General features: G+C 41.2%; 1 protein-coding gene across 2 annotated transcripts in view; it reads right to left on the reverse strand.

Moving 5' to 3' along the window:
* The window catches only part of PAM (peptidylglycine alpha-amidating monooxygenase), a 229,328-nt gene that overhangs the window by 213,979 nt on the left and 2,169 nt on the right, over nt 1-13,180 (reverse strand). The window contains exon 1 of one of the 2 annotated variants that reach the window (XM_072789290.1): nt 8,446-8,555. The exons of the other annotated variant lie outside the window; for it this stretch is intronic. The gene's annotated coding sequence lies outside the window, so the exon portion shown is untranslated. Of the gene's footprint in view, nt 1-8,445; nt 8,556-13,180 lie in introns of those variants that run through there. 2 annotated transcript variants of the gene reach the window in all.

The following is a 13,180-nucleotide window of genomic DNA, read 5'->3' on the forward strand; positions in this document are numbered from 1 at the left end:
GCTTTACACTCCAAGGGCTTCAAGAAACAGGAGTGCGGCTGCTTACACTGAGTTAGAGGGAAACTAAAGGAAGATGCAAACCGCAGTAAAGAGAAGAACTAACCTCTGGAGTGTCCAGTGTCAAGTGATTCCCTGTGTGTCTGTGTGTGCATGTTGCACGTGTAGGTGTATGGGAAAGACAGCCTACGACAGGAGAAATACAGAGAAAGTAGAGTTTTGAAAGTCAGGCAAGTAGGACTAAGAAAGGGAGGGGCAGATAAAAATCTTAACAGCTTAACAATAGGTCTGCCACCAAGTAAATGCATCAATTCATTTCGTATTTTAGGAAAAATGTGCTCTTCGGTAGAACGTAAATAAGATGACTTTATCAAATTCCAACTGGACTTTGCCACTTGGCAAAAATTACCATGAAAATAAAACCACGAGAGTTATTAAATGATAAGAAAGTTCCTTTCCGTAAGTAATTCCTCTCTGAGCTGAAAACTCCTTGAAATCCAAGGTCACGTCGTCCTTCATTAATCCGGCATTGTGTTTAGTGCACCATCATGCACGTGAAGGCATTCAATAGTAATTACTGAGATTGCATTTTGATTGAAGAGGACACGAGTGACCTTTGCCAATAAAGGGAAGCAAGGCCGCCTGACTTCTAGCATACTCCAATATTCCAACTGGTAAGTCGTATTCATCTGTCACTTTTCTCTAAGACTCTTGGAAAAATGTTGAGCTTAAATTGCGGCATGTACTTGTTATCAGGTTTCAATTTCACAAAATCATTGGTGAGCTCATTCCCTTACTTACGACTACTGAGGCTGCAGGCCGGTCTGCAGTGGCCTCCCCTCCCCTGCATCTTTGGTGTGGCAAAGAAGCACCTGAGAGCAGCTCTATTTCCCATCACTAATGGAAGATGGAAGGCAGGGGCAATGGGGCCCCATCCTATGAGCACACTACTGTGAAAAGGAAGTCCCCATCCTGTCATTCTAGGCTTTATCCAGCACCCCAGCTTGAAGTCCTCCTACTGGGAGGACCTACAACTTGTTTGTGACAGAAAGGAAGGGTTGGGCCTTGAGTGTCCTAACCCAGGCCCGGGGTAGGGGGTGAGGAGGGCAGCTCAACAGCAGTAGGATGTATAAACAAAGACTGATTTTGATTTGGTGGCCTGGGCAGGCCAGACAGGCCTCAGGGCAGTGGTGGCTGCAAGCCTCTTGATCAGGGAGGCTATGAAATACAGCCTTTCCCGCGTGAACAACCACTAGATAGGAAAATCAGCACGTAGGGGCAGCCCCGTGGCTCAGCGGTTTAGCGCCGGCTTCAGCCTGGGGTGTGGTCCTGGAGACCTGGGATCGAGTCCCACGTCAGGCTCCCTGCGTGGAGCCTGCTTCTCCCTCTGCCTCTCTCTCTCTGTGTGTGTGTGTGTGTCTCTCATAAATAAATAAATAAAATCTTGAAAGAAAGAAAGAAAGAAAGAAAGAAAGAAAGAAAGAAAGAAAGAAAGAAAATGAGCATGTGGACAAAAACCTGATTGGGTTACAGGAACAAGGAGAGTCAATCAGATTAATACAGCCCGCACCAAAGAGCCATAACTGCCACCCACCTAGATTTTAAGGCCCAAATGGCGACCCTCTCGGGCCCCCTCCCCCTTCAGGATCTTTGTACTATGGCGAATAAACTATGTTTTGCTGCCCACCACTCTGCGTCTGTCTGGCCTACCTCTTCCTTCTTGGAAGCAACGTGACCAAGAACCGTGGGCACTAAAGGAAGAGAGAGCCTGTCACATCATGACTGTGGCTGAAACCCAGGGAACCAACCCCCTGCCCCCAACATAGGCTTACTCTTTGTGAAGTCATCTAGGACACAGTAAGCACCAAGTATGGGGAATGGTTCCCTCCCTGCCTTCCCACCTCCTGGCTGGTCCTGCACTGCAGTGCTCACAACAGCCCCCGACAGAAGATGCCAAGCCTCTGTCCCTGTGTCTCAGTGCCCTTGAACTACTGCGGCTCCACCTTGGTTCTCCCTATCTGCCCCAGGCCACAGACTGGGTGCCCTCTGCTCCCATCAATACTCACTCTAAAGCAGGAGTTGATGAAAAAGACTGGTGGGCCAGTTACATAAAATCTTGCTTCCATAGCAGTAGTTGAGAGAAATGGGGGCATCCCACACATTAAAATAACAGAACTTTCTTCATAGATACTTCAATAATTGCTTTTCTTTTTGCAAGTCTTGCCCATTTTAAGTCAGATTAGCACAGCAATAAATTAAAGGAAAACAAGGGAATGCAAGGTCAGTGAGAAAGTGAGTAGAGCTTGAGGTGGTTCTCTGATCTACAAAGCCTTCAGAGAAACAAAGGTTTGCGATAACTTTCTAGTTCCATCATTTCTTTGCTGATTGCCTTTACTCCCTTTCCCTGCAAACATCCCCCTAGCAATAAAAATGAGCTAGTTTTCAAAACAGCCCATGAGAAATCATAACAATCTTTGAAGTTTTCATTTTGAAGTCTCCTTCCACCTTATCCACCATTCACTGACCACATATGATTCAGAACCTCAGAACTCTCATCTCCATTAATTAGCTCCTTTATCTCTGATTTCTCTCAAAGATAAGCTTCTAAGATAATTTTTGACAAAGTTAAAGGATCAGTAAAGCAACTGAGCCAGTTCAAAATGATTTAAAGATTAAATAGTCTTCTATCAGAGAAGACAGCTGCTCCGTGATTTTTTTTTCAAGGAAACAGAGAGATTTAATCTCTAATTTACTGTAGCTGGGGAAATTCAGTATTAAATCGAATACTGTGTGTGTGTGTGTGTATATACATATATTTTTTAATATTTAAAAGTTTGGATTTCCTTCATCTATATTAGCACTTAAAAAACACATACTCTTGATAAAAGAAACTAAACATTGAAGTGAGTTTAATATGTACATAAAGGAAGAAACTACCAACTAAATATATATTTTTGTTTATAGAGGCATTTCCTACAAATGCACAGTTATTTTGTTGTTTATCAAATTGTCTAGCTGATTTTGATTTGCAACTTCATTGTCAACCAACATCTTCCTTTTGGTAATGATATTTTTATTGACAAATAAATTCCATGATGGCATAAAATGAGATTATGCTTTTAAATAGAATCTTAAGGTTCTTGTACCTCTTTAGTGCCAAAAGGACCAACAGTTACTTTATTTTTTTTAAAGGTTATTTATTTATTTATTCATTCATGAGAGACACAGAGAAAGAGAGAGGCAGAGACGCATGCAGTGGGAGAAAGCTCCATGCAGGGAGCCGGACATGGGACTCGATCCCAGGTCTCCAGGATCACACCCTGGGCTGAAGGCAGCGCTAAACCGCTGAGCCACCTGGGCTGCCCTCAACAGTTACTTTAAAAAAAAAAAAAAAAAAAAAAAGATTGTGTTTATTTATTGGAGAGCCCACAAGCAGGGGGAGTGGCAGAGACTGAGTAGGGAGCCGGACCCTGGGATCATGACCTGAGCTGAAGGCAGGTACGCCCCCCCACCCCCATAGTTACTTCTTGCAAAGAAATGTGCCTTCCACAAGCTCTTGTCTTCTAAGCAAGGGTCCTAAAGTACTGTTCAATTTTCCTTAGAAAATGATTCCAAAAATAAAAGGAATATGAGCAAGAAAACACTTGGTTTTCCTTCCGTTCCCCCCCCCCCCCACCCGCCCTTGGTTCCTTCCTTTTTTTCTTTTTTTCCTTCAGAGAACCACAGCAAAAATAATTTCTGGTTTTCTGTCCAAAAGTAATAGGCTGGAGTTGTTTCTCCTCTACATCTTTTATCATTAGTGTTTAGCAAAGAAGTCTTTAAGACTACTGCTAGGAATCTGGAAGATCCATGTGCCATGAACTGGCTCAAATCTGTGATAAAGACAAGAGGTGAACAAGAAAAGAAACTATCTTTGCAGCTGTTGACCTCAAGCCTAGTGTTATTGATGATGCTAACATTGTGCCTTTCCTAGGAAACCACGCACCCCCCAAATTCACGGCTGGGTCTTTTGACGGAGATGGCTTCAGGCCAGATCGATGAATGATAGTGTTATTCAAACCTCAGGGTTACTAGTGCCCACCTCTGGGTCTCTTCAGTTTCTAAGGAAACCCAGGCTGATTCACAAACGAGTTAACTAATGGAATTTTCACATTCCCAAATCAGCTTTGTTTAATTAACTTCATTTGACGTGAGCCTCTCACTAAAAATATTAAACTGAGAATACTGTCACTTTATAAGGCTCACATCTGTACCTTGGAGTTTTTTAAATGTTTGAGTTGGTGAAACATTTCTTTCTCATCTCTTTTTCCCTGATTAATTATGCAAGGGGCTGGCTGCACCCACCAAATTAGGTCAAAATTTCATAGGGTCTGTTGGCAATTACCAGTTTAACTTCCAGGTCTCGGTAAAAATATCTGATTTGTGGGGAGACCTGAGTGGTTCAGTGGTTGGTTGAGCGTCTGCCTTGGGCTCAGGTCATGATCCCAGGGTCCTGGGATCGAGTCCCACATCGGGCTTCCTGCAGGGAGCCTGCTTCTTCCTCTGCCTATGTCTCTGCCTCTCTCTGTGTGTCTCTCATGAATAAATAAATAAAATCTAAAAAAAAATACATATATATATATATATATATATATATATATATATATATATATTAGTCTGACTTGAGGATGTAATGTTGATAAAACCAGCCAGGCATTTTGTCATCTTTCTTTGGTTGGTAGAATAATGGTCTCTAAGATGCCTCTTTCCTAATCCCCAGAACCTGTGGATATGTTGCTCTACATGACAGAAAGGACTTTGCAGGTGCGATTAAGGTTAAGGACCTTAAAATGGGTTATAGGACTGTCCTGGGTTATAAAAACTGAGTTCTTGAAAAGTGGAGAATCTTTCTCGGTAGCAGAGAGCCAGAGAGGGCTGCACGAGGCCTCGGTCAGCACCTGCTAGCTGTAAAGAGGAAGGAAAGAGGCCATGGGCCGAGGAGTACAGGGCAGCCTGGAAGGTGGAAAAGACAGGGAAATGGGCTCTACGCTGTTCCTCCAGAAAGGAACCTAGCCCTCCTGACACTTTGACCCCGTGGTCCACGGAGACCTGTGCCAAGAGGTCAAGAGACGTCTAACCAACAGAGCTACAAAACACTGACTCCCTATTCATTAAGCCACCGAGTTTGCAGTCATGTATTACAGCAACAAATGAAAACTAATACACTTTCTAGCTGTTGGATTGTTTTAATCCTTCCTGTTGTAGGAGGAAAGTAAACTGAAAGGCTGATTAGGAAAAAGCACTCATTATGCTTTATGTTGGCAAATCGAACTCCAATAAAAAAAAATAATAAAATAAAAAATAAAAAGGAAAAAGCACTCAGCTCCAACTAGGGAGTAGGCTGCCGTGAAAGTGCAAAGGGGCCTGTGAAGGTGTGAGGGTCCAGGCTCCACGCCCAGCTTGGCCAGGACCCAAACAGAGCTGGGCAAAGCCCTTAACCAATCCCTCGCAAGCGGAGCCTCTTTCCTCTCACCAGAAAAAATGTTCACTTCCAGGTCTATGTTCTCCATACGGCTTCCTCTAATTCTTGTGGACACTATCTTGATCTAGCTTGTGGTCTTTCTAGTGAGAACCAAAGTGATGCTTTCTCTGCCATGTTTCATCGGTTCCTACTGGTCAACTCTACCGACTTGCCATTTCCATATTTCAAGCAGGCACAAGTTTAAGTATCTGTAAGACTTAAAACATTCTTATTACGACATGAGAGCAAAATGAAAGCTCCCCTAAGCCAATTTTTAAAATCTCTGTGTTTCAAACTGCTTAGAAGTCCTTCTTGACTCCGGCATGAAAGAAACTGTAATCTTTACAGTCCCCCCTACATAAACTGCCACCTGCATCAGTTAAGTCAGCAGGAGAATATTTTCATGGATATCTTGAGGGTTAAAATATACAGAAGTATTTTTTTAATTATGCAGAGTTAGCTACTCAATAGATTAAATTATATCATCCAAAACGTTAATATAACGAGGTACAAGAATGTGACGGAACATAGCCTCGAATATAGCAGTTTTCTTTCCAACACAAGCATTTTAAAAGTGTTTCAATAAAAGGATTTTCAAAAGTATGGAAACTGTTTACACTGACTTAATTCTTTTTAATATTTAACCTACCATAATCTAAGTCACATAATATATATAGTAATGTGATTAGGTAATATGTAATATACATATTAATATGTAAGTATATCATAGTATCTCTACTTTCCAGGAACTTTTTAAAATACCAATTAACTAGCAAATTTTCAAACACGTAAATAGGCTTAAGTATTCTAAATATAGAGTAATTAAAAGTCAAAGTATCTTAGCATATTTTCAGAGTAGAAGAAACTCACAAATAAGCACTTATGATATTTAAGACAGATATTCTTCGGCAGCCCAGGTGGCTCAGTGGTTTAGCGCCTCCTTCAGCCCAGGGTGTGATCCTCGGGTCCTGGGATCGAGTCCCACATCAGGCTCCCTGCATGGAGCCTGCTTCTCCCTCTGCCTGTGTCTCTGCCTCTCTCTCTCTCTCTCACTGCGTGCCTATCATAAATAAATAAATAAATATATATATATATGTATATATATATTTTATTTATTTATTCATGAGAGACACACACACACAGAGAGAGAGAGAGAGGCAGAGACACAGGCAGAGGGAGAAGCAGGCTCCGTGCACCGGGAGCCCGACGTGGGATTCGATCCCGGGTCTCCAGGATCGTGCCCTGAGCCAAAGGCAGGCGCCAAACCACTGCGCCACCCAGGGATCCCAATAAAATATTTTTTAAAAAAGACATATTCTTCACATACAAGTAACTAAATTTAAATTTTTTAATCTTTTTTTTACACTCTCTCACAACTGTATTTCTTACTGATTCTCTGTAGAAAGGTGAGTGAAGAGTATCACCATTCCATTAAGTTTCCCACTAAAACAAAGGAGGGTATATTCTAGAAGAGTCCAAAAATACAAGAAACAAAAATGCCACTTTTAATGGTCTCTCTAGAAATGGACAGACTAAACCATCTACCCACATCTCAAAAGAGCCAGATATTTACCTCCAACACAATAAAGGTTCAGTTACTTAAAAACTGGGGGGGGGGGGGAGGGGGGGATGGGATTCCCTACTCCATCCATTCTACCCTTAATCTTTTCTTCTCTTGCAAACCTATCCATTAATGAATTAATTAGAAACTGCTCTCACCTACCAACTTCATTTATACACAGCAGCATGTTCTGCATAGACACACTCAAGCAGTCAGGTGGGAATCCAGAAGAGGAAATAAATGCAAGATTAATATGGTCATATGGGCAGCACTCTCCTATTGCAGTGAGACTGAGAAGCAGGCTGCTAGGGAGAAACCTGGCTTGTGGGCCTCATCATTACTGTCTACTGATGAGGCATACTGTAGTAGAAGAATTGAGATAGAAAACTAACTTTAAAAAGGAAATATCTGTTCATGGATCTTCTATGTGAATGTTTGTAAGTGGTTCTAAAGTATTCTTGTCATAAAGCTGAACTCAGCTTGCTCATCTTTAAGAAGCATGAATATGTATTAAAAGAAAACTTTTTTTTTAAAGATTTTTAAATTTTATTTATTCATGAGAGACACAGAGAGGCAGAGACACAGGCAGAGGGAGAAGCAGGCTCTGTGCAGGGAGCCTGATGTGGGGTTTGATCCCTGGACCCCAGGATCACGCCCTGGGCCGAAGGCAGGCACTAAACTGCTGAGCCATCCAGGGATCCCAAAAGAAAACTTTTATAAAGCACTAATTTCATTTATCACAATAACGGGAGCAAATTGTAAGATATTTTGAAAAGCATTAAAAGTACAAAATAAGTATGAAATGACAGTTATTTATATACTTTAAACTTCATACATCTCCCTGTAACTGAATCCTTGTCCTATTATAATCTAAGTTTTAATTTCTCTAACATGCAAATTCTCCACGTAGCTTGGAGCTCTTTTCTAACATCTGCCCATGTCATCTTGACCTTTAAAATGTTAATATTTCCACTGGATGAAATATATAAAGTATCAATAAAAAATATCTAATTTGCACACTAAAAAAAAAGCCCCATTTGTCCTGTGACACTTGTCAAAATATTTTAAGGATTTTATATATTTCAAATAATTTGAAATAAAAAGCTCTACTGTGTTTGCTAATGCTGCTTATCAAGGAAAGTAGCAAGCATTACATTGTGCATTCACAGTTATTTTTATAAGCCTGTCTCACACGCATACAGACACACACACACACACACTTTAGGTACAAACTGTAAGTCTATTTTCTAGGTAATGGGATGCAGTGCTCCCATGCACTAGGATTTCAGTTATTAGTGTATCTTAGAAAGAAGAAACCATTCATACACCTAAAACAAAATAACAGAGGCATTTGGTAATTCTCTGATATGCAAAACAAGGCACTTACCTCCCCTTTCTAGGGACGTCTGAAACTGAGCTGGAAACCGAGCAACGGGGAAGAGGGGCTTTATTGCGGGGTGAATCATCCCCACGTAGATGCTCTGAACAACCCCTGTATGCATACTGACATCATCAGGAGAGACTTGGAGGAAGAGGATACTATGGTAACCAAGCAATGTGCTGGGAGACAGAAGCCTTTAATTGCTTTGACAACTTCCTGGGGCTCCAGCTACCAGGCTTGGATTTGCTAAGTAGGAAGTGAAGGTTGTCACCAAAGTCACCAGAGTGTGACACACAGCAAGGGGACTGAATGAATTCTGAATCTTTCCATTGCGATGTGACTTTTTAATGACAAGCGTCATTATATGATTCCATCAGCAATATTCCTCTCACAGCTGAAGCTCTGACAAAGTCACAGGTCAGTAGAGGATGCTCCCAGGTAGCAACAGTGTCAGTGTTCAGAGAGGGCTCTTCTCCTTTAACAAGCAGTAATATTATGGCATTACGAACCTCCTCCTCCTTGAGGAGGAATACTTGATTCCCTTTGAAAAGAAAGCAAGAAAGCTCACATCTGTGCCTTCGGAGGTCAGGGAACTGATGACAATGAAAACGGATTCCATCTACTTCTCCAGGAGGCAGCAGCTGCCCGCTGCATCTATCTCCAAGCTCCAGTAAAGCCCAGCCAATACAGCACTTACCCAGCAAACACCTCCAGCGAAATGCCTAATTATGACACCCAGATAAAAATCAGAAGAAATCTGCTGTCTTGCTGCCACACGGTCTTTTTGACGATGAAGTCTCTTCTATCACAAGTGGAATTACTTCTACTTCTAACAACCCCTAAAACTACACATAATTGAAATCCCCCCTCTGAACTATATGTCCTCCCCTGCGTCTGTCACCCACGTTCATAGGAATACCACCCCTTTGAAAAATACCAGGTTTCCGGTCATTGCTTCCAAGAACAATGCTTCAGCATCAGACTGAGTCTGTGATGATATACCACGCTTATCCGATCAGCTGTGATGCTCTAATAAGTATATAATTTTTCATCTGTGCTGTAAAAACCATTGTTTTCTTCTCCATGAATATTGGATTGACATGTTTTTTAAACCACACCGTGGTCTAATTTTTCTAGTGCAAATACTGTAATTGTAAAGATAAGCAAGGAATTTGGCGGATCCTCTTTAAGATATTCATAACACAATAAAAAATGAAGGTTGTCATTCTGTACAGTATACTTAGATCTAAGCTATTTCAAAGAAACTATTATTATCTCTGTTTCAATTTAGATGAAGCTATAGGCCTGCCTTTTAATGTTTCCCTTGTGAGTAAACAGTGTACAAATGTGTAACGATAGTACTGCTTACAAAAATTGCAAAATAGGATACAGCAACACCAGCTTGCAGTCTGGAAAAAAAAAAACTGGAGAATTTGAACATAATTGACAAGTTGGACTCTCCACTACTGCAAAGGTGAGGGACATTCGTGAGGGAAAAACAGTCAGCCCTCACAAAAACACAAAATTCAGGGTACCTTCACTTTGGTAAGAGGTAAAAGCTTTCCAACAAAATGGAATTATGCCTTCCCTCTCATGTGTTCTTCCCAAGATCCTCAGTTGGGAGAGGAAAAATATGCACATTTTATAAACATGAGAATATAAGTATATATGCAACATGTATATACATTATACGTGATAATATAGAGTGTATACGTATTATATAGGATTCAAATTTTAAAATAAATTTGTTTATGTGCCTTAATATGCACTGAAAAATGTCTGGAAGATACACACCCAACTGCAGACTGAGAGAGCACTCCGATTTTTATTTTATATTATAGTTTTAATACTTCTAAAAGATTTTTTCTTTTTTTTTTAAGATTTTTTTCTTAACCATGGATATGAACTACTATTGTAAGTCAAAAAATGGGAATTCATCTCAATGTGCCTGAACTTGCCATTCTGGTTTCCTTGTTCTCAGAGAAGATCAGTGACCACTTCAGTGAACTACATCCCAACAGTCTAGCCAGATTACTTTAAGGTTGTTTTAAACAATGCTCAGAAGGGAGATGATCCACCTGTCTAAACAGAATTAGGATGGGAAAAGCAAATAAAGGTTATCTGGACAACACACACAAAAGCGAAAAGGTGTAGGACTCTTGCAGAGATGTGACAGTCATAAAGGAATAGTTCCACGGTAAAGCTAATTTGTTACTTTTTTTTTTTTTTTTTTGGTAAAGGTACAGTTGAACAAAGAGCCTATTCAAAAAATAAGGCCAAACCAAGAGATCTCTGACCAAAGGGCTAAGCGGAATATGGAAGACCACCAACAGGAACAGGAGCCAAGTGTCACGAGACAAATGGCCCCAGGTGGCCAGATTATGAGCCCTGTTAAAGATCCCTGCTTTAGAGAAAAGAAGCCTGAGCTCCCCAGCCTCCACTCCCTAATTCTGAGCTACACGGAGTTTTGTTCTCCCCTGAATCTATAAATCACATGCTCATCAGTATTCTATTTCCTCTTGCCACTCCAATACATTTTGTGATCAGTGCAGTCTCACCACCTCTTAGAGAAGACCATAAACTCCCTCCTAAATTGATGACTTTGTACAAAAATTGCCACCTCTTCCTTTGATCCCTAAGGATGGCACAGAGAGGGCCTGCGAGGTAAGCAGCACAGCACCTTGAGGAGGGGGAAGAAACCAACCAATAACACCACTCCACCAAGCTCTGATGTAGTCTTGCTAGATAACTGTACACTCTCAAACTTCAGAAGATCCACTTATTCCCCAGTAGATCCCAAGGCTTCAGATATCCAAACAATAGTCTAATTTCTCAAACTGAAAGACAACCGAAGTTAGATGAAAAATACTCTTTCATAAGGAAAACAGCATCTTTCCCAGAGAAGTCACCCCTTGACTACAAAGGATTATCAATCTAATCTAATCCCCACACAACCACCTGAATCCTTGAAGTTTTTAGGGTTCAACAAGGCCCTGGGCTTACCTTGTTTCTTAAACTAAAGTAAATTCGTGTTGGCAAGTACTGATTCGGAAGCAAACGGGAGTCAAAGTGCCACTTCTGAGGGGCTATTTGGCCAGGATTTCTAGAGCCTTGATAGTCGGCTACTGTGCCAGCCTACCTCCTCCCCCTAAGTCACTTTTCTGATGATAAGGAGAAAGGTTCTTAATCCTCTAAACCAGCTTTGCCTCATAATTTACATTAAATTTCTCCCTAGCCCAGATGAGCAACATTCTTGCCTCCTCTGGTCTTAACCCAACACTTTTCCTAATTCCAGTTAAGCATAATATAAGTACAAAAAACAATGAAAAATGGCAGTGGCATATGGGATTTTATTAGCATTTGGGTTTAAATTTGTTCATTAAAACAAATTCACACTGATTTAATTAAAAAAAAAAAAGTATCACAAGAACTTCCAAATCCAATAAGTGGCCAAATTTCAGTGATCTACCCCCTTTTTGTTCCAGAGATGCTCCCCTAGCTCAGTCTTCTGCATCGGTCATCCCAAAATGCTGTGGTCTCTGGTCTCCCTGACTGCAGCGTCTTGCTCACTCTTTTAATCATTCTATGCATCACTTTGTCCTTCATGAGTCATCACAAAACATTTTCTTACTATGATACCACAAAAAAAATCCAAAATCCTAAAAGGCTCCCCTGTGAGCCACTGAATCAAGTGCAGATTTCACAGCTCCGAAATAAACCCGTTTTTGCCAAAAAACAAAACAAAACAAAACAAAATTTTTTTTTTTTGCTTACCTCCTTGAGCTACATGGAGCCAATAAGACAATCTGATACACTAATATGCCCTTGTCCTTTCCCTCCTGCAGGCCTCTGCTCTTACCCTCTCCTCTCCCTCCTCCTCCTTAAATCCCACGACCTACCTCCCTAATCCTCCCCCCACACACCACTCCTCCCGTCTCTCCTATCAAACCTAAACCCTACCAATCCTCCACAAACCCCTTCCACCTGGCATGGGTTCTTCCTCAGAAATACCAGTGTCCTCTACCTTACTAACTACATTTAAAACATTCGGTGGCCCAAATTATTAGCATGTATCTTATTTTCCTGCCCCATGGAATCTTCCGAAAGGTAGAGACAACGTCTACATTTGCTTCTTATTCTCTTTACAGCACTGTAACTTGCATTTGGCATTCAGTCAATAAATACTTCCGGGATAAATGAACAAAAAAAAATTATGTCCCAATTTTATTCATTTTCCAGAGTGTTTATGATTAAGTTATATCACTTAATTTTTGAAACAAGCTAGTAAAGGAGAAATTTGAATTTCACTTTTAGAAATGAAAATAAAAAGCAGAAGCTCAAAAAGGACAGCATGAGTTCTCCTGTGTCACACAGTCTCCAGGTTCCCTGATTCCCCAGCATGTCCCTCACCTGGACACCCACGGCTTCTCATGGCAGCCAGAAAGGGGGTGCCATCATCTTCCCTTTCCGTGAATCCACTGTTTCTGAGGAATTCGGGCCAAAATGGCCTTAATTTTTCTCTTCTACCAATGACCCATGGCACAGTCATTCATATGACCATAATATTCTCAAGTCAACCTATGAGGCTTGGGAGAAACACGTCTTGTTCTCTTCTTGGTATCTGGCTGCCACCAGAGAGGCTTCTGCTCCTGCTTCACCCCTCCTCAGAGTAGCTCATACTCTGGGCAAGACCCAGACTGTGCTAAACATCAGTTCCTCATTTTCAAAAGGGGAAGAACAA

This window comes from Canis lupus, chromosome 2, assembly GCF_048164855.1.
Source record: "Canis lupus baileyi chromosome 2, mCanLup2.hap1, whole genome shotgun sequence".
NCBI classification, from domain to species: Eukaryota; Metazoa; Chordata; class Mammalia; order Carnivora; family Canidae; genus Canis; species Canis lupus.